Here is a 23,138-nt window from a genome sequence, read left to right on the forward strand (position 1 = left end):
AGTATGTGCACTGTGCAAAGACCTGCTGCTAATTTTCACTCAGCAAGGGGGGATGCCATTGGCCTTTTGTTACACAGAGAAGCCGGTGATGTCATTTGGCTTTGTACTGGATATTCTGTTGCCTACCAGTCTATGCGAACATTTTTCCCAGCTAAAAGTAGCACTCTGCTGAGCAGAATTAAATAATTCCACATGAATCATTCCTCCAGGCTGCTATTTTGCTCATATGTGTTGGAATCTATGGTTGAGTGAAGTACTCTATGGAATAAAATACCATTGGCATCAAAACGTTTTTTGCACTCTTTGGACTAATTCTCTGGTTCCTTTACTAGTAAATGCCCTTATTTGGAGTGGAAAAAAGATGCCTTAGGTCTTATTTTTTTAAAGCAGTCCCAGGAATCTTGATAGTCCAATCTGGTTTATACAAGGACTTTAGATCAAAATATGCTTTGTGTCAAAATGTAAAAATGTCACTTCCAACAGAACAACAAAATTAAGCACAGACAAAATTAAAAACAACAAAAAAAAGTTTTCCTAACTTTTATTTCTCTTTTCATTTGAAAGCAATTTATTTTAACGCTTCCTGCCAGGCAGCAAAGTGCAGACTTTGTAGCAGAGTCAGGGACCTAAAAGAAAGGCAGGGCTTTTCCGGTGCTAGTTTTTTTTAAAGGAGATCAGCATGAGCTTTACTCATACTTGCTTTTTCTGTTCCTAGCCTTTCCAGTTCAGCTTTCATGGAGGTTGTCAGAGGTTCCCCATCTCCGGGGAACAACAATGAAATCCAGTAATTGAATGTGGCACTGCAGCTCGCGGAGTTTATCCTAACTTGTCAGTTCTGGCTACTGTTTCCCCTCATTAATTCCATTACAGTAGCTGGTGGCCACTGACTTGACATGCCCCTGGCAGAGCAGAAATCACTGTTCCTCACCGGGTGCCCGGTCCCTCAGCCCTTACTCACGTGGGCAGTTCTGCCACAACCAGCAGGACTCCTCACGCGTGTTGGAGCTGAAAGGAGCCACCTGAGGGCCCTTCACTAATCCAACATGAAAAAAGGGGACGTGTGGTAACTGAGCTCACGTCATTATTTTGCATTACCAGTTTCATACGGAATAACAGTAGGTGTGGAACTCCATGTGGCCAGTAAATAGCATATAACCAAAAATGATCATAAAAAGAAGAGCTGTCATGGAAAGGTGACAAGCGCAAGAGGGGCCAAGAGAAGGAAAAAATTGCTTGAAAAGTACAGCACAGCCCACGTTAATTCCTGCTGTGTTGTTGATTATTGCACAACAAATTACTTTAAAAAGTAATTTTTCAATTTGTAATTTTTTTAATTACATTGAAAATTTTACTGGAAGAGATGGAATTAGATGGCAGTTCTGAAGAAATGTAGATCAGCAGAGAATACTCAATCAGGCGTAATAATGTAGGACTATCAGATTGGAAAGACTGTCCACCTGCCCAAACACTAAAGAATGATTCCATTTCACAGACTTACACTTTTTTTTTTTTTTTAATTTTTAAAAATCAAACAAAACAGAAGTAGGATTGCCTTAATAGGTCACCTTATATACCACCCATACAGAAAAAATACCTCCTCAGGGCAGCACAGTTAGACAATTCCTAAAGAGCAATCAGCTACAGGGTGCAGTGTATTTGAACTGAATATGTTCTTGAACTTGAAACAGTATTTCACCTTCAGATCTTTATCGGCTGCATTGAGAAAACTAATATCAAGCATACGAATATTAAAAATATTTTAGTATCTGCATACAAACATGGACATGTTAAATACTGAGTAAAATAAGTAACTTTAAGTATACTATTATATGCATATTGATATTCTGTGATAAAAGAAAATATAAAATTTACTGAAAAAATATTTTCTGAAAATTCAGCTTAAAACACAGACCCAGACATTGCCTGGACATTGAAATTAAAATGATTTTTTTCTGTGAATAAGGGTGTTAAGCTATCACAATCAATTCAAATAATATTTGAGCATTTGTGGCTAATTCACAGATTCGCCTGGTTCTTTAACAATATGTTCATCTTTACTTTGCGACCTAAACTATAGCCCTGGTAACATTATTGTAATGGTTATTGTATTCTGTTCCAGGGGAAGCTGGATTTCAGTGATGGGTGAATGTGATCCCTATTAAAATGCTATGAAGCACTTAAAAAGCGAGGAGCTACAAAAAGGTTACAGATACTTGGAAACAGAAACCTGAGGAAGGAGCTTTTCACATCCCATAAACTCCTTGGCTCTATTTTCTTCAAAACCTTTCTCTGGTTTTGAACCTGTAGGAAATATTGTGTTTAAAAAACAAATTATGTTCCTTTCCTTCAGCTATATTTTATCTTTCTTTAAAACTGTCACCTGAAAAGTGTATGTAATGCCCCAATGTTAGCAGATTCCCATTCAGCTGAGATTGTCAATGATCTCCAAACAACCCTTCAATGGGAACCACAAGTCCAGGGTTATTCAGAGTAATCTGCATCTGTTGATGCCTTCCTGCCTACCTCTGGAAGGAATCCACTCCTCTGACACCCTGTGTTTTAGGGTTCTGCTATCCACTGAGGCTGCAAAAGTTCTTCAGCTCTGAAGAAAAATCTGCAAGCCATTTTCCTAACCTGGTGAACCAGGTCAGTAAGACAATAAAGGCAAAAATGAAAGAAACTAACATAAAGAGCTTTTGACATCCAGTGCCATAAAAGCAAAATACTTTAAAACTTGGCATCATATAGAAGTTGGCTAATTATACTGGCGCCATTCATGATGATATAATTAACTGTATGTCTGCATTTCTATTATAAACTCCTTTTTTCAGGGGTTTATGATACAGCTTTAAAAATTTGCTCTGGCCAGAGACTTGGCATGCCAAATCTCAGCCTGGAAGCAACTTTTTTCCCTCCAAAACTGAAGAATAAAAAACTTCTGGCCCTTTTAAAGTTTACAATAAGGTAATAAAAATAACCACACAGAAATAATGCCATTTGTGCACTCAAAGGCTTTTGGATTTAAAATAATAATATTAATAATTGCCTTATGTTGTGTGATTTCATGATAAAACCCCCTCCCATTACTCATTTCTGGAAATGCTACTGTACTGCAGAGAGCCTAGGCTAGGGACATGTCCAAAAGCTACACACTTCTAACAAGGACCTGCTGTTTGAACAACTCCTGCACTTAAAACAGCCTGACATCTTCTCGTTCCTAATGGGTGCTTCCTTTTTCTCTCCTGTCTCTCCCCTGAAAGCTGTATGGCTGCCAAAAAGCTGATCTTATGCGAGTGGAATTGAGGTCCCTTTCCTCCATTTAGCAAACTGAGAAGTGATTCCTTATGGGAACTGAAGAAACACCCTGCAATACGCAAAGGAGAAGAGACTTATCTGGAAATGGGCAGGCAAAACTAGCACGTGTACAGTGCTTTGATCTGTTTGCAGAACAGGCAGGTTTCCAAGCTGGTGGATGCCTGGCTAGTCTATCACTAGGTGGACAGATTAACTGCTCCGCAATGGTTTGGTTCCCTCTGCGACTTTAGGCTGGCCACTCGGTGACTCTTCCTATCTTCTTATCTCACTAAAATTCATCTGTTTCTATAAAACACTGAAAACTGAGCAAAACGTTGAAACTGAGCTGTTACTACAGCAGAAGTGCTATGGAGGTATACAGAAATGTTGTTTCTTACACCGTGAATAATCAGAGCTTTCCCCATAGTTGAGGGAAAAAAGACTGGTCAAATATTTCTCAGTGCCATTTGCAAAGCAGAATTATAGCCAAGGAATAAAATACTCCAAATATCTGCCCTTTTCTGTTTCATAGCACTCATTCAAAACTACATTTTTAACGCCTACTTGAAATTTAAATTGTATTTGTTTATTTATATACACTTCTAACAGAGTACTTTAGGCCAAAAATTGGGCTTGTCCCTTATTTATTTCCTAATTATCAACATTGTACTGGAAACACTTCTGTGATTTAGAGAAAGGTTCTTCCCCCTGTTCCCACTTTCGGATGTTCTGCTCCTACTACTCTGCTGCAGTCCCTGTGGCCTGGAGCAGATCCCATTTATCCCTTCAACTCTCTCAGAACCCTTTACAACAAAATGGTTAATCACTATTTTCTCTTATCCTGCTTTCCTCTCCCACAGACTGTAACCCCACTTTGGATGCAACCTTTGTCTGCATAATTGTATTACACAGCTACAAATTTCCTTCCCACCAAATACCCTTTGAATACTTTCCAGATGAAAAACTATACTGCTTCTCTCCAGGAGGCCAAACAACATTTTCGAAATGCCAGATGCACATTCTGTACGAACTCCAATGGTGGTGGTCTCACTGCTGTCTCTCTCTGCTCTGTATCTGAGGACATAAGGTCTTAGAAAAAAGACAGAGCCATCTCTATAGTATCAAAACACACAAAACACAAGAAGTCTGGAAGTAATGTCATACATATTTCATCCTTGACTAGAAAGATTAGGGAGTAAATAAAAATAATAATAATAAAAAAATCACATAACTCACTGTTTATAGTAACTATATAATAGAGTGGAAAGCATGTTCCTAAGAGCAAACCATGCTTAAACATTTGGAAATGTAGTTCTTGTGGCTACAGCCCAGGTATCTGCTGACAACATTCACGATGGAGTTGTTAGAATTCATAAACACACAACTGCGGCCAACGGCCCTGAGTACACTGGGAACTCTTGCCAAGGGGTAGACGTTTTCCTTCTCTTGCTGGTAAGGTTATGGAGGGGATATAAACTGTGCATTTACACATGAACCTTTATGATTACTAAGAATGTCAAGGAGGGCTACATCCCAGCTTATCTCACTAAGGCTACCAAGCTAGTCTCCATAGACATTAATGTGCTGGGTACAGCCTGAAATACTTGGGCAGCATCACAGGGATGCCAGGTGTCCCAGGGGACATGCTGTATGACAGTGGTCATTTGTCAAACCACCAGTGTGATTTAATCTGTGGGTGCTCTCTCAGCACAGCTTCCAGGAGCCCCAGGCAGGAAGCCCCTGGAGCAGTCAACAGCATTTTCTGGGACCAGCTGGGCTTTGAGCGGAGCCGTGGCCACGCTGGTGGCATCTGGCCGAACCCCACGCCTGGTTAAGTAGGAGAGATTTATCAAATGCAAAGGACTACAGAAATCCAGGGAAACACAGCTCTGGGTTATGTTGGGCATCGCTGCCATCCCACCGTTTGCTCTCCTTCCAGTGTAGACTAAGGTATACAGGAAGGAAGATAATGAAGGGTTAGATTCTGTTCTTAATTAAGAAATATAAATTTGGTGTTGCTCCTGCAAACTGAAGGGGGTTATACTCTTTATTTTGATGCGACTAAGATCAGAATATGGCTTTAGGAAGTTACCTGACAATTTGTAATGCAGCAAATTAAAAGACTAAATTCAGTCTTCAGCAAACATCAAGCTTCCTGGAAGGATAATTAATTCAGCCAGCGATTGACTGAATCTGAGAATTAACTGGTCATACAATATCTTTCAGGCATTAATACAAAGACATAGCAAGTAAAGAAAAAAAAAAGAAAGAAAAGAAAGAAAGAAAAAGAAAAAAGAAAAAAAAAAGCAGCCAGCAAGAGTTATCTTTCCTACAGATTTTTATCTCCTCCTTCATCACAATCTTTTTCCTTTACCATGATTTTCTCTCTGCTATCTGTTGCTACCTGTATTTTGATTTCTATGTGCGTTTGAGATCTTATTCCAAGTGCACCCAAACTACTGATAATTATATTTTAAATTGCATGCAGATTTTAAACAGAGATGACCAGGATTATTTTTTTCCACAATGCATTTTCACATGAAAATGCCAATTCATGAAAAATTCAAAAGCTCAAAAGAACTTGGTTTTAAAATAATTTCTGTTCAAACAGGGAGGGAAAACAGAAGAGAGGTTTGAAATTTAAAGAACATATTGTCAAATGAGAAAGTTCCCTTTTTCATTCAGATGTTCAAAAAGTAGTTTAAACTGAATTTATAACATTGAAAGTCTTGAAATGAAACTGGAATGTCTCAATAGACTCAGTCCAAATTACTAGATTTTACATTTGAATAATATTTAGATTGGCTTTTCATCCAAGCTCCAGGAAAAATACTAAATCTTGAAAATTCTCAGGAGTTAGGATAATCATAGTGTGCCCAGCAATATTACTAAATCTAACTGTTTGGAATATCAATGTCACCTCACTTGGCAGCACCATCAGTGGTCTGTGCCTGAACTCTTTTCCTCATACTTGAACAATTGTAGGAACATTTTGGTACAAGGTACAATGTCCTGAATAGAGTTGAATTAATAACTTATTTTTCATTTTCCTAACATTCCAGAAAAAGTAGAAGATTTATTAGAAATAGTTTCATTCAAGCTGAGATTTAATTGATTTAGCTTTTAATTTGTTAAAAAAAACTGTGATTTTTTTTAAAGTGAAAAGATACTTTGATTTTTTTGAAAATGATAGATTTTTTATTTTTTTGCAAACCTAAACCTGTAATTTAAAATATTTTAACTGAAAATACCATTAAGGTGTAGTCCTAACCTAGAATTTTCATATTTTTTTCTATATATTAAAATATTTAATAATTGCAATATTTTATTCATTATAAATGGTTTTGAATGAAAGTGTTTTTTTTTTTTTGAGTGAGATTTTCCTAAGTAACATTCAAAGCTGATATAGACACTATGAAGAAAGATTTTTATACGGTATGCTTCATTCCAAATGAGAATTTACTATGAAATATAATATCAGAATTCATATTCAATATCAGAATTCATATTTAAGTATGCAAGATACTTTGTATGGAGATATCCAAACACAGAAAATTCTTAAAATTTTCCATTCTGAGAAATTCTTTATTACTGCAAGCACTGAAAATCACTCATTTCCTATGGGATGTAAAAATAGATCTTTCTTTCCCTCGGAAAAAATCTGCATAAGGTGGCCGTTCTGCTCTGTAACTACGCTGGCTTGCCCCAGTGCTGTTAAATTCTGTGTGTGGAGCTGTCAGTGTTTGCTTCCTCAGAGAAGCCAATAATCTGTTTTTGTTGTATGTTTGTTGTTCCCCCCAAGCCTTTACTCCCATCTCCCAGAGAAAGAAATAAGGAAGTAACAAATTCCGTATTTCTTTAAAATCCAGTGCCTCAGCTGCAGCGGGCATTACCCCAAGATGCTCTCTTCTCAAGCTGTAATTCAAGAGCTACTCTATTTGGTTTCCATAATCCTCAGCCAGTATGACAACCTGAGCTCGGAGGTAGGAGCACTGCCTGCAGCTCCATGCTGGTTGGAGCCCTGCTCTCCAAGCCCGAGGATGCCCAAGTGCCTTTGCAGTCACACCCCCGGCTGCAGACAGCAGCAACTGCTCCCAGCAGAAGTTGCCTCCAGTCTGCCAAAGCGACGCCCACGCAGCGCGGGACAGGCACATGTGGCCATGACACTGGGCGAGCATGCTCACAAAGCACCCACCCGGGGCAGGGACACGTCTTCATCCTTATTTTTTTTTAGCCTTGTTCTCTCTGCAGGAAGATCTCCCCGACGGGCTTTGCTCAGGCATCATCAGGGACAGCAGCAAGCTTTTTGAGGGGAGCAGAGAAAGTGATGGGCTGTTTTGATTTATCTTACAAACAACTTTGGGGCCGCTGGTGCACACGCGTTGTGGGGGGCAGCTCTGTGAGGACCCCACTGTTCCCCACATCCTGTCCTCTGATGGGAGCAGCGCAGGGCTCCCAACATCTGCCCACAAGTGCAGCTCGCTGCTTCCTCGCCCGTGGGTGTCTGCCATGGGAAACCACCAGCTGACACTAAAAAGCTACCGGTGTCATCTGCTTAGGGCTGGTTTAGGTGGGCAGTGGCAAACACAGGTTGCAGTGGCAAATGTTAAGAGCAAAACTTTTCTACTTAGCAAAGACAGAGAGGCACACACCAAAAGCACCTAAACTGGAGTCCCAAAGCAGCATAAAGAGCAGCTGGTGTGACTCCCCATCCCGCTCGGCCCCCACGGTGCTCCCACTGGAGTGCAAGATACCCTCAGAAACAAGTGTTGGGTTGAAAAGCTGACATTACGTTACAGACACTTACTGCGCGATCAGCATTAGATACGTGCACAAGTCTGGGCCACGAGTACACAAACCGGTTTTCTTTGCTCCATTAGTTATATCAAATGCTTTAAATTTTTAACAGTGTTTTTACTGTGACATTTAATTTTATTTTTAACCCCAATTATTATAGCCCTACTCTAAATATCACACACTCCACTCTGCGAAACACCTAATGAGCTCCCAAATCAACATTTTAGCAGCTTAGAAATTAAAGCTTATTTAAGAAACATGGCTTTTAGGGTGTTACTGGGGTGCTGTTCTCACTTCATACTACTTCAGCATCACAGCTTGGCTAAAGGATCTAGTCAGTTCAGTAGAAATTTTTAACCTTAAAAGCAAAAGAGAGCCATAAACTTTAAATAATTCACTGATTCTTAAGGGACTTCAAGCAGCGTAATGATTCCAATATTAAGAAAAAGTGAACTGAACAACAGGGAATACAAGTTAGAGATAGTACATGTCAATTTTAAAATACCATCCTTTGACTTATGTGCATTCCTGCTGTGCGTGTGTGAGAAAGAGCTTCTTTAATGTATTTCTAGATCAGTTAGAAGTGTCTGCCAATACAGCTACGGGATAATGAGCGGAGGCTGCTCTGGCTCCTGTCTCACAGACAGGACCGAGTATTGCTCCACTGACTGTTACAGACTTTTGCTGGAGGATCCTCACCTCTGTGGGGACAAACAGCAAAGCAGTCACAGAAAATAGGTACTGATAGGCCTGCAGCTAACTCTGTAGTACCTTAATGGTTGTCATAGAAAATAGGAAACTGATTATTTGCCATGAAACAGGAGGGCTGACTCTCCCCAGCTGTACACGTTTCTGGCAGTGTAAACAAACTGCCTCTTGCTTTTGCTCTTTGATCACACAAGGCCAACCTGCCTCACCTCTCTCCTCATCCTCCCCTTCACTGCCCTGCCTGAGATAGGGTATATGATCAAGGGGAAACGGTACGAGTGGCTTTATCCCCTTGCTGGCTTTGGCCCACTATCATGTTCAGATAATGATGACCCCAATAACAAGAGAGTACCATGCTCATGTCTTCAATTAACAAACCACTTCTAGCACTTACAGTCCCACCAGTACTGCTGGCAGGTATATTTTCATCCTGAGAAAGTCTATAAAATGTATTCCCAATAATGCATGGATAAGCCAATACTGTTCTATAAAACTCACTCAGGTAATCCACTAATTTTAGAGGACACAATGGGAAATGTTCACTCCTTGGAACTAACCTGTAGCATTCTACAACAGGAACAATGATTTCTTTTAAATTCCCCTCAGCTTTTCCATAGGGTTTGGAATATTGTAGCTGAGTCAAAGTTTTTGCACCCCTTGTCAAGCTTACCACTGCACCACACCATTCCTTATTTACTAGAACTTTTGATGATGTTTGTCAGTATCTGACATTTAGTTCAGTCCATTACATGCCACTGAGAATCTGACAGGAGTCTCAAGTTAAAGATGCCACACAAATCTATGAATAACTAATGATAACAAAACAGACATGAGGGGAGGAACACAGATTATCTGCAGCTTTTAAAAACTGTCCTTCTTATGTATTTTAAAAAGTATTTCCCAATCAACACTCTTTCAATCATCCCTTCATCACCTAATTGCATGCTACCTAGGAGATTCCCATCACATGCACTTTTTAGGAGAATTCTGCCAATGCAGAGACCACAGCAAAGCCAGCTACCTCCTGCCTTATTGCAAGGCATGAGTGCTCCCTACTAACAGCTTTCATTAGGCATACACTTCCTGTTTTTCGGAGACAAGTGACATTAAATACTCAAACAATAAATTCTGGTTCATATGTAAGTGCTTATAAAGGGCAGAAGAAGAGAAAACAGGAGTTTAATATAATTCTACCACCAGTAATACAGACGCAAAACTGAAGCAGCTCAAGTGAAATCTGCAGAGATCTCCGGATACACTACCACGGCTGACAACAGCATTTGGCTCAGTTGCGGCTCTCATCCTTATTCAGTCCCACCAGCACTGCGAGCGGCACTTGGGAAAGGAGTGGATAACTCCTCAGTGGCACATCTGCTAGGTATAGATGGTATTCGCTTGAATAGCTTTGCCAAAGGATGACATGCCAAGTCCTTTATACTAAAAGGCTTGTGCTTGATGTTAATCATTCACCCTCTGCCAGTTAACATGTTTATCCTTCTAGGAAATACTTTGATCTATACTGGCACTTGAAATATAGCAACCAATGTTACTAGACTGGAAATGAACAAACACGATCTTGTGCGAATTGCCAAATGGCACAGCAAAATGCAGGATGCAGGGTACGGAGCGTTGCTTAGCAACTAGAAAAGGCCATGCACTCCATTTTACTATTTGGGTTTGAAATAGAAAATAAATGGCCTGATAGTTATTTGAAATACATGGAGAGCTAGAACATGATAGTGCTCTGGAGACACCTATTTATCAGGAGTGTCTGTCATGGGAGACAGCGAGCTCTGAACTCAGCATTCAGTAGGTAAGTGAAGGAGAAACTGCCTTTCAGATATTTTGCTTAAAATGTAAATGCGACAGTAGTTTAAGTTCAGTGCATGTATTCTGCTATTCAACCAGGATTTAAAACAATTGCTTATTTCTACCTTTCATCTTCCAGTCTTAGAGGGGTTTTCTTTATTGTTATTATTAAACAGAAGACTGTTAGTTCATCCTCCATTTGCATGCAAGGAAATGGAAGTTTAGAGCAGTTAGGAATTTACCCGAGCAAGTTGCCAAACTGCGAAGAGATCACAGGCATCCTGAGCCTAAGCAATGTCACAAGGCTTTTGCACAACATGGCCTCCTTCCTCCCTCTGACACAGCTCCCCGTGCTGGGCTGCAGCTCTTTAACACACAGATAAACGTACTTGCCTAGCAATACTTCATACAGGAAAAATAAAGTTCTCTGCAAATATTAATCGTGTCCCCTACCTCAAAGCTGTTACTGTTGTTATTTTCCCATTTAAGAAACTGAGGCAGAAATTAAAATGACTCTTGAAAATCACACGGGAAGGCCCCTGAGGTTTGGGTGTAGAGCAACGACATCTGACATTCACCTTCGCGGTACAGCCTTCTCCTCTTCCACCTGCATTGCTGTTTTGAAAGCATTTTAAGTGGTACGAGGAACCTCCAGCCTTCGCTCAAGCAATCTAATTCACTTGCAAAGAATTTTGCTCCCTGTCAGCTCGCACCCCAGGGCACCCCGGGGCTGAGGCTCCTGCAGCAGCCGTCGGTACCTGAGCGGGAGCCCTGCCTAACTCGGTGGGAGTTGTGGGAGCACAGCTCAGCCCGGCCAGGGCTGAGACCTTTGCAGCAGCGTGGTAACGCAGGCTGAGCCGAGCACAAAGGGCAGCTGCTGTCAGGGGATGTCAGGCCCTTAATCTATGTAACGTGTAAGCTCCAGCCAACAGCCTTCTACACAATACCGCTTGTGTCTGCTGAAAATGGTGTTTCCCATAATTGCATTGTTTGCTTAGAAGGGACCCGAGATCCGGATCAAGTTCAACAAGATCTGTGTCATTCTAGTTAGTGCTGTTTTTCAAGCACACCCCTTCAGTGAACAGAAAGCCCTCTGAATCCATGACCAGACTTTCGGGGCCAGATAACTGACTGTTTCGGTTTCTTTCAAGTTGTATCGCAGTAGACACACGCAGTATCCTGGATACTGGACAGATTTAAAAGTGGGAAGAAAAGGTTCCAGCACACTGGCTTTAAAAGGGAGAACAAAGTAAGTGAGGATCAGAGGGAGGAAGGCGATCGCTATGACACTAAGACAATTAATCACTGCCAGATGTTAAGGGTCACACAGCACTGCATGCTGGGAAGAGCAGCAGGGGTTCTTGGACAGGGAATAGAGGGAAAAAATAACCTGTCATGTCAGGGAATGAGTCAGGGGTTTAGGGTTCCTGTTGTTTAACTATTAGTGTGCTCTTAATAATAAAATGACAATGCATTGCAGAAGAAGGGGAGGAAGATAGCAGAGTTGGCAGAAAAGAGGGAGTGACAGCTTAATAATCCCTGTCTGTCAAAAGCACTAAAAATACCATCCCAAATTCAATGTTCTTACTTTTGTAATGAACGCGCCAGGGTTCCTGTTTGATTAATAGAACACTTGTTGACTGACAAGGACAAATGTGCACATGGTTTGAACACAGCGTTGTGCATAAATAATTTAAATTGTACTGTGGCCAGAGCTCAGCTTGCACTGGGGTTTCTATGATAAACCCCTATGTTTCAGCAGTTCATAACATGGCCTTAAAAGAAATGCTCAGAAGTCTTGAGCCCAAAGTTTGACAGAGAAGGCTGGCTGGTTTGCTGGAAGTATTAAAAAGAAATTGATACCCTTTGGAAATCGCAGACTTTTGTTAGGGTAGCAATGCTGGTGTGCCTGTTTGCTCAAGTTTTACCTCTCACATTAAAGCAAAAAACAGATGGCTTTACACTGAATAATGCAAACAAACTTGCATTCAGAGTTCTTCCCAATCTTCCACATTAACAGCAACAATAAGGACTGCAATATACACTCACCCCCAGAACAGGGCATTCTTCCTTTGAACTTTGGAAATCATGTTCAGAGAGAAGAGTTCACAACATTTGCAAATGGTGACTCGTTGCAAATATTTCCTGCATTCCTCTGGGAGATGATTTTAGTTTAGTTAAGCTGTTATCTCTTCAAAATGAACATTTTTTTTCACAGAAAAACAGGATTTTTATTTAAAAAAAATAATACTTTCTACTGAAACTGACCCATCTTTTTGTTCCTAAAGTAACGTTTCGGTGCTGAAATATTCATCACTTAACTGCTCCACATCTCTGGGGCCCACACGCTGGCCTAATAAAATGAAAAAACAACCAGGACATTCATAGACACACTGAGCATCTCTGATAAGACCTACCTTCAAAATTTCTATCAAACCCATACAAGCAGAATATGTCATATTCAGTCATATCAGTCAGATATGACAAATTGTTCTTGCAAATCTCCATAGGTTAGACACATCTTTACAGCAACCTTTATATTCGCAGTCAAGTTGCATAAGGAAAAAGGGGTGTATAAGGAAAAGGGATGCACAGTAGCGACTTCTGTAATTTGTTGAAATAAACACAGTCAAGAGTCATCAGTCTGCTTCCTAGCATTGCTACCAAGCAACTTCAGGCAAGATTTGGCCTGTGGTTCAGTTGCCTCCTTTGTAAACAGGATTAAGTCTTTCCCAGTGTTACTGATCACAGATTCTCCAGTATTAATGAACATCACAATAGTGCACAGAACTAGTACAGGCTGCTTCAGGAAAAAGTTATCAGTAGAGAACTTAATGTAACCAGTGACTCTCACCACATAACAGCAAGCAAATCACTCCTCGAAAAAGCTACAGAAGACATACAGTTTTAGATCTCCATCTATACAGCAATGATATCTAACTATCTAACCTCCACTGAAGATAACATAATAAATACTTTGGGTGATGTGACACATTAAAAATCTACTTACCAACATTATTTCATGGTATTAGTGCCTCCTCTATATGTTAATGCAGCAGCCATAGAGTGCGTGTGCTCCACTTTCTCTCTATTTACATAGCATAGAAACAAGTCCAGAAACTTGCTTCCTAAGTTCTCTGTCCCATAATGTAATGTCCTCCTACCTTTTCTTGTTGCAGTTCACTGATGTCAGATGTAATAGATGGTTGCTGATGCTTTGTAATGCTTCTGTTTCCAGGTGGCCCAGAACATTGTGTGTCACCATGCCCAAAGGGTAGTTTAAGGTGCACTGAAGTTTGCGGTGTTTTGAGTCATGAAGAAGACACCTGAAGTACTGATGCATGCACAGCCTGGGAAGAAAAAAAAAAAAAAAAAAAAAAAAGAAACTGGTTATACAAGTACAAAACACATTCTTACATCTTCAACAACTAATTTTACCCTGTGAAGCTGTTTGATAAAGTTACATTCAAAAGATAACTAATGTAAAAATAAATACATATTGTATTTATGCCAAACACCTTTTGGTTATCTCATTTATCCCAAGAATTTCCAGCATATAATTAAATGAGAATAATTGAAGGCCACTAGGCATACAATACATCACGTTGCTACAGCACGATGTGCTATAGCACTATGCAACCCTGTTGTAATGCTCCATCTACTTGGAGTATATTAGCAATTTCATTTCATCATCTTATGGTATCTGGCAAACGACCTATATATATTTTTTATCCATATGTTCTTATGGATATAGCAGATTGGACTAGATTAAACGTAAAAATGGTGCATTATAGAAATGCATGCAATTGTCTGCATAATTACACACTGGGCATGTTAGTAGAGCATTTGCATACATAAAGCTTCTTTTGCTTCAGAGAACTTTCACATGCACTTGAGATTGTTTCATACTTCAGATTGCTCCCCCAAATGGCATACCACGATATACAGCTAAACAATCTGCTAGATCAGTCATAGCACGACACATGTTTTTTCCACATGTGCCTACCAAAAATATCAGAGCCTCCACGTAGCTTTCTTCTTTAAAGCAAGTAGCAAGGAACAGACTGTTTTATTCCCCTCCAAAACTTCAGTCCCAGTAGGCAAAATACAACCTTAATGTTCATGAAAACTATGGACAACAAAAAAGCACCAAATATATCACAAACAAAATATATCACAAAAAAATCCAACAAGCAAAACCAGACTGGCTAATGTCCAATTTGAATAGTAGTTAAACACATCTCTCTTGCTTTTATTCACTTTGGACAATGCAAATAATTAATCAAAAGCAAACAAACTACCAGAATTTATTTTTAAGTTAAATCTTATCTTTACCAATCAAATGCTAATGTAGGCAGAATAAGTCATGACTTCAGTTTGTGATGATGAATAAGATAAGCCTGTACTCATTTTAGGAACTTCTTTCTTGTTGCTGAAGTAACACTGACTAATAATACAACATGATGCATATTAAAAACAAGCCTTTTTCCTAATGGTTGGAAAGATTTAAGAATTGCTGTTAACAAAACATACCTTTTTTCTTGCAAATTTTCTAAAGAGTATTAAAAAAAAATCAAAAACTGTACAGGTAGGCAGATGTCATTTTTACCTACAGAAGTATTAGTTCCAACTCTGCCTGCTTATTTGCAGGCTGTGTTCTTAAAACAATAGAAGTATCAATAAGTTGTTTACTCAGCTAGCAAGTGAGCTGTTTCTTTCGAGAACACTTTGTTAAACTAACGGGTTCTAGGACTGAATGAAGTGGCTTAGTTTTCCTTTGTGCAGTGTCGCAGAATATGAACCTAAAATATCAATGGAATTTAACCTACAGTTTACACTAGAGTTACATGCTTTACGGGATCAGAACTAACTTTTAAATCAAGCCAGATAGACTGTTTTCTTGACAGAGTTTCAACTGAACAAAACACATGTAGAAAATTAGCCTAGTTTTAGAAGTTGGCCAAATCCAGAGAAGAGCTGGAAATATATTCCTTAGTGTTTCTCATTAGAGCTTGACTGACTGAAAGGATTTGATAGGAGAACGGCTAGTTCACGGCTGGCCTTTCATCTCGGGGACCTGTGCATAATGTGCCCCAGATTCTGCAAGTATGAGTTAGGTGGTGTCAGCACAGCCTTAACTGGAAGTTGCTTTTCATAGCATATAAACAGCGCATAACTCATGGGGCAGCACAGCTGGCAGCCTCGGTGCGGTGCTGGGGGCCGGGGCTGCGGGGGATCGCAGTGGGAGCGAGGGACGTGCGTGCACATCGCCTGCAGTCGCTTGCCTGGTGCTTCCCTTTGCTCCTGCAGTGCCTCCTCTCCTCCTTTGCACACCTTGCATACGAAGATTGCGGCCCTCAGAAATCTGATCCGGTCTTGTTGGAGCAATTGCTAAATTGCCTGAAAATAAATGTAGTTTTGCTCTCCTGGCAAATAGAAAAAATCTAAGCCCCAACCTGATATTGTTACTTGAATTCACTGCAATTCATCTGTTTCTTGCATCATAACCTCTCCAAGTACAGCTATGCCTGCACGTTAGTGAGAGCAATTGTCCTCCCCAGCATCTGGAGGGATTTGCATTTGAAGTACAATTTGTGTGGAATTAGTGGATACCCTACACATTAACAAAAGAAGAGTTCAATGTATATAAATCACAGCATGTTCTCTAATGTTGATGTGGTAATCAGATAAAACTTAGCCATATTAACAAGCTAGTCCAAAAGAAAGCATTAAATGCACAAATACAGTACATCTATGATCTGATCTATTGATTTCATCAAACTTTTTACATAATGTCCTGAAATTTGCTATTAAATCAGTATTTCTCACACTCAAGTAAGCAACCTAGTTCCAATATCCAATTTCCCTGAAGTTTTTCTCAACCACAAGGCAGTACAATTTATGGAGAAGAATATATACTATGACACATTTTTCCAAAGGGAACGTTTTTTGGAGAATCCATCGCTTTAATATCTTTTTTTGAAAACTTGTATGATTTAAATATTTCTGTGCAAGTATTCCTATTCACATGCCTCAGAAGAGCCCATATTCCTCAGCACAAGGCACTTTCTTACAGATAAAACACCTCAGATCCCACATAAAGAACATCCAAAGTTTGAACTTTATTTTTTTTACTTATGTGCAAATTCTTCTAGAGACAATTTTCTTCTTTTTACAGTAAACTTTGGCCTTTCAAAGATGTATTCAGTAATGACTCCCGTAAAGCACCTCTGCACATGGTGTTGAAGCAGAAAAAAAAAGTGAGATGCCTACTTCTCTTCTACTCCTGTTTAATCTGATGAACCTTCTGTAGTTAGTGGTCTCACAGAAACCCGGTACTATCTTTCATTATCCTCCATGGCCACGTTTTACATCTCAAATATTAATCTGCTCAGCTACACCTAATTGCCTTTAATGTTGCCTCTTGGGGAAGGAGCAACTATGAGCCACTTGATCACTCTTCCCACTGTTGCTACACAAAGACACAATTACAGCTCTCCCAGTGCTTATTTCTTACAGTTGCAACATCTGGAGCCAGTTAATAACGCAAGAATCAGAAGAGAGGGAAAGTATCTAGCCATGCGGTTTCTGAGAAAGGTCACTCCAATACATCCTACAAGCCCACAAACCAGAAAATGAAAGTTCTAATGTTATTTATTTAAAATATCATTACTTTTCAGCACTTTCCTGTTAGCGTGATCCCAATGTACCGACTCACCTAGCAGACACATGGTGGGGTGGTTGGCCATGTGAGGAGCATTCCCCCCTGTTAGGGAGGATGCACAGAACAGGGATGCTGCTGGCATGCACGTGGCCAGGACAGCGTGGCCTTGCTGCTGTGCACCAATTTGCTGCATCGTGCTGTAGCAGGAAGAGAACAGTGCCACACCACACATGAGCAAGCAAGGCTTGAGCAGTCTGTGTTTCTCTACAGGCTCCACACAGCTTCATCCTGCTGCGGTCCACCTGCTGTTCCTATTCTCTAAGGTGCTCTTCCAAAAGATTATAGGTAGGTAGATAGATAATATATAACCATACTGAATAAATATCCACCCACAGTACCTAATACAGTATATATAGGCAATATTCATTCTGCTGTCCAAGATTCACTTGGGTATGGAATTTGCTGAAAGATAAGGTAATTACATTTTTGTAATACATGAAAAATGCCAAGTAGCACACAGCTACTTATTCATAAATCAATTTTATATTGAAATGATACTTATAGATACAGACTTAAGAGTTAAAGACATGTTAGAGAAAGCCTTCAAGAGAAAACAGGCCATTTTGGTTTATGCACAGGAAGGTAACTGATAGAAGATGAGCTTTTGGAAAGCTCCAGAAAATTTTAAAGTGAAACATTTCATTATTTTTCCCAGTTTTTGAAATCTTATACAGTTGAGTAAAATACCTGCTGCCATCTCTTCAGCTGTTTCTATCAGTTTGACAGGTTGTAGCTTTCTGAGTCTGCCTGGTCACAAAGGATTAGGCAAAACTGCCTTATGTTTTTCTTCCCCTCTTGTTCCTCCATTTCTTCTCTCCTTTTTCATCTTTCTTGTGAATTTAGTGAGATTCCCACTTCTAAACTCTCAAGCTTTCAAAGTGTGACACATGAGTTTAACACATCCTGTTAGCTTAATATCTCACAGAGAAGACTTTCTTTCTGAAATGCTCTAGGTCAGCTTTACCACAACTATGAGAAGTAATTTCTTAAGGTCCTGATTCTGCTAAGTACTGATTGCACTCAAATCTGGTATCAGGATTAGGACCTTTATGTTTTTCTACTGGAAGCTGATAAGATCAGAGGATGAATTTTTGTCCGCTGCCATCAATATGAAAAGAGTCACCAAGGAGGAGATATTCCTAAAACAGTGATGAACATGAAGAGGAAAAGGCGTGAAAGGGCTTTCAGCAATGCAATGGATGTCACTGCCCTGTGAACACACTCTGACACCTCCCAGAGAACCATCTCCCTCTCCACCCTGATAACACTTGTCCAGGAAATCATCTCTCTAGCCTGTCTGCAGCCTATACTCCTCCTTTGAACCCCATCTCCTCCCTCGAAAATGCTGCTCTCTGAGTCTCAGCTTCCTGCTTTTACCCATACACTTCTAGAGCTCTGCTGCCTTTCCTCTCCAAGCCTCCAAAGATGCTTTCAGAACTCAGTCCCCTAAAACTGCACCATTTAGGGAAGAAACAGATGAGAATTTGGCTTATATTTTTTTTTGGTGGTTAATAACTTGTTTTTCGTAAGCACAGGAAAAGTTATATCTGAAGATATCCTTGCTCCTGCCAAATTTGATGGCCCTGCTCCAAAGAACTCACACTTCTTCACATAGCTTTTCATATATTTGGAGAGAGTTGTTTTTTGTTGTTTTGTTTTTATTTAACCTATTTTCCATCATTCTTTTTCCTGTTAGACTTAGCAATTAAAAAAGCATGAGGAAAGTGCACTGCTCTTTTTTTTTTTTTCCCAGGTGAAGTAAAACCCAAAACATTTCAAAATCTGAACCACAATCACTGTTTTTTAGTGGTTTAGGACTAACAAGAGAAAGAAAGGCCATGCCATTCCACCACCCAATACAGCCTGGGGTGGGAGAAGCACTTTGTGCACTGCTCAGGGTGGCAGAATATCGTGCAGCACACTCAGACATACACGGACGTAGTACATAGGCATCAGATATTCACACTTCATGAAGCATGGTCTGAACAAAACTTGTCTTACAGCAGGCATTTTACATGGTCCTTTAAAGGTGTTCTGATGGCCTCCCATGAAATAAAAGCATTTTACAAAATTCACTTAGCTTTTAAAAACAAAACACAAAACCTTGAAAATTATTAATGAAATATCAAAGCTGAACAAATATTTAAGTTCAAAGTTTTAATCAAGTGTCCCTATTAAATATATATTTACATATTTATTTATTTATTTGACCTTCAAAGAAAAGATTTTTTTTCCTTCAGTAAGCCCTGAAAAATAGGTAGGATAATGGAACATTGAAGCTGCAGGGTAATGCAGTCAGAATTTACAAGTGTGAAAGTGAATGATGGATTTGTACTAAGATGCAGACTTTGCTAGCTTGATCACTGAACAGTATTATTTCAGCAACAGTGTACAATATAGCTTTTTTTAATTTTATTTTTTTTTTACACTTTACATGTTCTGTGGATAGAAGAACCCACTAATACCAAATGGAGAGAAAAGTTTCAGCACTAGAGCCATCTGAAGAAATTCAGAGTAAGATTTTAAAATAAACAAAACAGAAAAAGTGATTTTTCCAGAAGAATGCTTCCTCCCCATCCCCTCACTCCTGTCTCCAACAGAGCCAGCACCAGATGTTTCAGAAACCACACACTGGGCATATACACAGGATCATCTGTCCCTCCTTCCAAGAAGGTCTCCTCCAAAGGGAAAATATCCAGCCAACTTAGTTCAAAGAGCCCTCCAGTAGCAAGAAGTAGTGAGCCTTCCATTTTAAATACCTCTTGCCTCTTAAAACAAAAATTTTAATGGAATAATTTGAAAATTTCAAATAAAAAATTGCATTACAAAAGTAGAAGGGTCTAAAGGATATTTTTGTCATTAACACATTAATCTCAACAAGTTCATGAGAATGTGATCTACAAACACAATTAATGATGAAAACATTTTTCTCAGAATTAAGAGAATTACAAAACTACCACAAAAATTAAACCCTGCTGGAAAAGTAACATTTTATAGATTTAAAAAACGAGTGAAAGAATTTCACTCCAAAAATATATTTCATCCTAAAAACCAGCCAATACATGCTTTTCCAAGGTGTAAACATTTTCCAAAAATGCAAGTGTCATTTCCTCAAATACCTGTAATGATAAACACCTAATTGTGAGCGGGATTTAAAAAAATAAAACACTTATTAAAGATGAATAGTAACATTCAGTAGAATGGATCCAGACATTGAAATCAAGATGAATAATTGAAAGTGGTTTTGCTCCAAAAGAAAATTAATGTACTGGTGAAAGAGGTACTTCCTGCTATCTGTAAGTGTATGTAAGTGTAACGGGCAATACTTTTGTCTCTGACTTCGGCTGCTTTTTCAATTCTAAAAGCAGTAGCTACAAAGATGCCATTAGGATTCCTGGTGACAAGCGACAGGGTCAGAAGCTGTGCTGTGGAGCAGAGGAGAGCAATGCCCAGGATACCACTGCAGCCAGCCCAGGGCAGCAGCCCAGGTTAGCAGCCCCTGCCTCGTTAAAGCCCCGTCACTTCCAGCACCTCTCAGGTTGCTCTGAAGCGCGCAGCCAGACAGCCCTACCCCTTGCTGGACGGGGATCAAAGGATTTGGAAGGTGGCTTGGTGCCACCCCTCCCTCTGGCTCTGCTCCGCTTCACAAAGGCCAAACTCAGCACAGCTGAGAATCCACCCCAGCGTGTTAATCATACGGCCTGGGTGGAAGTGCTGTCACACGCAAGTTTTCGCTTCCTCCACCTTTTAGAGCCTGATGTTTTCAGAGGGACACAAGGAATGCTTTATCAGTGAGTAGACAACTTGATCTTGAAATGAAACAATTTGGTTGGAAAAGTCCTGTAGCTTGTAATTCTAGAAAGTAACTGAAGTTTTTAAGAAGTAAAAGCACGTTAAGTACAGAATATTCACAAGAGGAAGACAAGATCATGGCCTTGTTTCAGATGTCACGTGGCAGTGAGGCGACCGACAAGGTCCTGACCAAGCTACTGGACATGTTTTCATATCAAGAAACATATCCTGCCATTGATACTGCAGTGATTTGCCAAAAGCGCAAGAAACCAAGTTAGGTGAGCCCAGACAGGCTCCTAGGAGTACAGCCTGGCACCAGAGGCCAATTTATTTTGGTTTGTCTTTTTGTCTTCATATAAAGAGAGACAAAGGAAAAAAGAAAGTACAGCAATTCCAGTGTGATGAAACAACGTCACAAGAAGATTTGTGCGTTCACAAGGAGCAGTTGTAGACATGATATTGGCAACAATTCTTAGGGAAAAACAAGCACATTTCACCCCAGTGGAGATACAACTCTTTACTGTAGTCCAGCCACAGTGCTGAGGTCCAGATAATTAGGAATTCTTTACTGTAATTATATTTAAATGGAACGCAGAATAGGGACATACCGCAGCTCTGTTCCTCAGATTCAAAGCTCCATTTCTTCTGGAAAACCCAAGATTCAATCTTTACCAGGGAACTGACAGATATTTATAGTATCCATAATTAGTGTCAACATAGCATTATTTAATTCCAGAAGCTCGTAGAGGTTATTATAGTCAGGGGCTACTGTCTCCCGTGTATGGGATAGATTAAGATTACTCTGGCCCCTCACATTACGGCACACAAAGTTGCACATAAGGTCACAGAGACCAAGCAGACAAAAGACAACTCCCTATACAATGATAAAATATTTCAAGCTAGAAAAAGTTTCTGGATTATGGAGATGAATTCTTTCTGAATACTTTTTTCACCTCAAATCCCAGCCATCTTTAAAAGCAAGGTGACAGCTCTCATAAGAGAAATTTTTCTTCCTCTCTTCTACGATTTGATTCAGATCTCCTTTCCAGTGACAGAGAGACTGCCAGATTGTGTAAAGCCCAGAGATCTCTACAGCAGGCAGTCCGCTAATGACTCCAAGTTTGTGTAAGATACAGCGAGCGGCATATACAAAGAGACAGAGAGGGGAGACGAGAAGAGCATTAAGCGGCCATTCCCTTCTCCCACCAGGCAGGCTCCCAGCCCACAGGCTCAAGCCCCACGGACATGGCAGGGAGCTGCCTTAGCCCAGCTGGGCTCCGGGCATCCCCAGCCGGTCAGAGCAGGTGCTGCCACGCCACTGCTGCACCACTACAAATCATCTTTATTCAGAAAATACAACATACAGAGCCATAGGATTGTTTTCAGTCATTTGTTTGAATGGCTTATATTCTTGGTCTGCAAAGTTTGAAAACTTTTTCTTTTAACAGGAAGTTTCTTTCCCCCCCCCCCCCCCCCACTCCTTTCAGTATCAATTGCAAAACTGCCTAAAGTCACAGTCTCACGTCAAAATCCTGACACCTACATTTAATGATTTCTGTTTTCATCCCAACAGTCTCACCCACTTAACTTCCTCATTGCTTGGCTATTGCTCCAGCATTCACACGTCTACATCTTAGCAATGTTTCATGGCTTGCAGTAGAATAACTCCATGGTGGCACGCAAACTGTAATGCAACTACCACAATTATTGTACCAAATGGACTTCACTCCCTCAGCAGAAGCAAATAAACAGCTTTTTTTTTCCCCCTGATTATAGTTTTCCCCTTCAAAACACTTTCATGGTGTTCCCACACTACATAACTACCTCCTAGAGAAGAGCATTCAATTCAATTATACTAATAAAATGCACATCACTAATATCTTATATTCATTATTATAATTAGTGACAACATGCCAGCTTCTAGGAGCCATAACCAAGACTAGGATCCTATTGCAGTTGGTGGTTTAGAGACATCTTGGAAGAGCCAGCCTTGGCTGGCTAAGTTTGCAGAACA

General features: G+C 40.0%; 1 protein-coding gene and 1 long non-coding RNA gene across 2 annotated transcripts in view; one reads left to right on the forward strand and one right to left on the reverse strand.

The window, feature by feature from the left end:
• NKD1 (NKD inhibitor of WNT signaling pathway 1) overlaps positions 1–13,892 on the reverse strand; it is a 181,556-nt gene extending 167,664 nt beyond the window's left edge. The window contains exon 1 of the mRNA XM_048075372.2: positions 13,773–13,892. The gene's annotated coding sequence lies outside the window, so the exon portion shown is untranslated. The remainder of the gene's footprint in view (positions 1–13,772) is intronic.
• On the forward strand, positions 9,915–13,994 carry LOC136791801 (uncharacterized). The gene is made up of 2 exons (XR_010834595.1): positions 9,915–10,612; positions 13,847–13,994. It is a non-coding gene; the product is annotated as an uncharacterized lncRNA (long non-coding RNA).
• The last annotated feature ends 9,144 nt before the right edge of the window (positions 13,995–23,138 follow it).

This window comes from Anser cygnoides, chromosome 12 (assembly GCF_040182565.1).
Source record: "Anser cygnoides isolate HZ-2024a breed goose chromosome 12, Taihu_goose_T2T_genome, whole genome shotgun sequence".
Classification (NCBI taxonomy): domain Eukaryota; kingdom Metazoa; phylum Chordata; class Aves; order Anseriformes; family Anatidae; genus Anser; species Anser cygnoides.